The sequence below is a fragment of the Amia ocellicauda genome, chromosome 6 (assembly GCF_036373705.1).
Source record: "Amia ocellicauda isolate fAmiCal2 chromosome 6, fAmiCal2.hap1, whole genome shotgun sequence".
NCBI classification, from domain to species: domain Eukaryota; kingdom Metazoa; phylum Chordata; class Actinopteri; order Amiiformes; family Amiidae; genus Amia; species Amia ocellicauda.
The window spans coordinates 27572790-27575394 of NC_089855.1; positions in this window are offsets into that span (position 1 = coordinate 27572790).

Consider the following 2605-nt stretch of genomic DNA (forward strand, 5'->3'; position numbering starts at 1 on the left):
CCTCTTCTATAATTTTATGTAATCAAATATAAATAAATCTAGGCTATCAACCTGAGAGCAACATAGTCATATTCCCAGAAGACTGAGCCAGCCCCAAGCCTGGTATGCTTACAGCCAACACAAATTATTTGAAGTATTGGCCAGGACTGGCCCTACACTATGTTATGTAACAATTCTGAGTTTTGCATTTAGTGCTCTGTCAGTTCTATAGTTCCATATAATGATGCCCATTGTGAATATTCATAAAAGTATTAGATTACACGCATATAGACAGCCTTATCCGGACCCTCCCTCAACCAAACACCCGAGCTGCAGAATACCTCAGCTCCTTGTGTGTCTCCCGAGACAAAGGAGAAAGAAAATGAGATGTTGAAAAGAAGACGTGGGAGGCTGGTTGTGATTTAGTTGTTTTCCGATGTTGTCTGAGGTCAAAATGGAATGAAGAGGGAGTTTCACAGATCAATAAATACCTTCAGAAAATGTGTTTTTTTTTATTTATTTCCATGTCTTGGAGTAGGAGAGAGAGCTTTAGTCTCTGAACATGCTGATAACTAAACATAGATGAAAGATTGATTCGTCACAGCTTGCTCATCGCCTCCATAACCAAAAGTGAGGTAGAGGACTCAAACCTGATCAGGAGGCAGCAAATCCAATTATTTATTGAGTTGAAGTTCTAGCTAATGAACTCTGCTGTTGAGCCAGTTATTCTTTCGACTGCAAGATTAACTGAAATAGCATGCACTGCCACTTTTGTCATTACAGGGATATGTCTTTAAGCATAACAAGCTGGAAAAAAGCTCAGTATTTAAAAAACTCTACAATATGATAAACTTGATATTCTATAATTAAAACGGAAGTAAACATGCAGAAGGAAGTGTAGATCCCAAACATGATTAAAGCCAAACATAACATGAATAATGAAAGTCGGGTAAATGTGCTGCTGTAAATAGATGTCTTTAGTTAGGGAAGCAGTTTGTCAGTGTCTAGAAGTGGAAATGGGTTGACCTTGTGGCACTGTTTATAGAGGTGTTCACAATTCCTTTTACAAATAACTCAAAATATAGGTTTGCCAGGGGAAATAACATGCAGGCATTGAATATCTTGAAATAAAGATGCAAGTTCTGTCTCCATTTCTTAGGTGATGTGTCCAAGTACAGTCAAGACGTCAGTATCTGCCAACCCCTACACGTATACAAAAACAAAAATAGCTACCTATTACTACAAATCATTGATAATGTGACACTATATGACACTGATCTTAAAGTTAGTTAGTGATTCAGGGAGGGAAAGGCTTTTTAAGGGCATTTTAATATAACAAAAACATATATATTGAATGGATCCCAAGGTGTGAAAATAAAAGAGTGAGAGAAGAAGACTGCATAAAGGAAGGAAAGATGAAATAATAAATCTATATTAATTAAAGCTATAGATCGATGCAAGTGGAAAGATCTTGGGGAGGATGGATATAGACTGCTGCTGCTTATCATATATATATATATATATATATATATATATATATATATATAATATATTAGCCAATCACAGTGCATTTTCCTGGCAGGAAGTCATCGCTGTACCTGCACTCTGCTCATCAAGAGTTTACAGAATGAGGTGTAAACTGTCAAAGGCTGAGCGTGACTTGAGCAACTGAGGAGACAAGGTTAATAAGTGACACAACTTCATGTTTGCAGAAAATGTTAAAGACAAAATCAATTTAAATCAACCTCTCCTGTGTATTGTGTGTGCTAACAAACTCTTTCATTTTATAATCCACCGTTTGCTTTAAGCTTACAGTTCTTAGATGAATGGTGGATGACTTTACCTTCAAAGCATGAGAGTATATTGTGGTGTTCTTTAGCAATCATAGAAGCTTGTTTTTTGTTTTGTTGTTTTTTAATAGAACACAAATATGGTCAAAGTTCTCTCCTTTTTAATCAGAATTTGTAGCATACAGGAACTTGTATGTGTCATAGAATATAGCCTTTTATCAATAACTGTCTTATATTTAGCAAATGGACACTTACACACTGTACTCTGTTTCCAAAGGTATCTGTACAACAGACGAAGCACAGAAGGACTGGGGGCGGAAACTGAATTACAATTTTTTTAACACTCAGCCCCCTGCCTTGATATACATCTTGGGACATATGCCCATATTATACAAAGATGCACAACTGTCTAAGAAGAACATTCATTCTAGTAACCTGCACATTTGTCCTTTTCTTAGAAAGCAATCAAACCGAGGAAGGGGTGTATGTTCCTTAAATCGCACATCTATTCCTCTTTAACTGCCTTCAAAGAATACAGCGAGTTCCTCTTTGTAAACATGTTAAACACTGTCAGAGGCTGTACGTCCTAATGAAATGACAATCCTTTCAGTTTTATCTTTCATCTTCCAATAAAGATCTTGTCAGATAATCCTGAGACTTGACAGGCGTCCGATGCAATTGAACATTTTTTAACTTTAGTTCTGCACATTCCCCAGGTAATATACAATGTACTAAAATACCCATAGAATTGGATTTACAGGATGTGTCTTGAACTTTCTCATCCTAATGAGGTTATACTGAATCACTTTTGCTTCAGACACATGAAATGATAATAT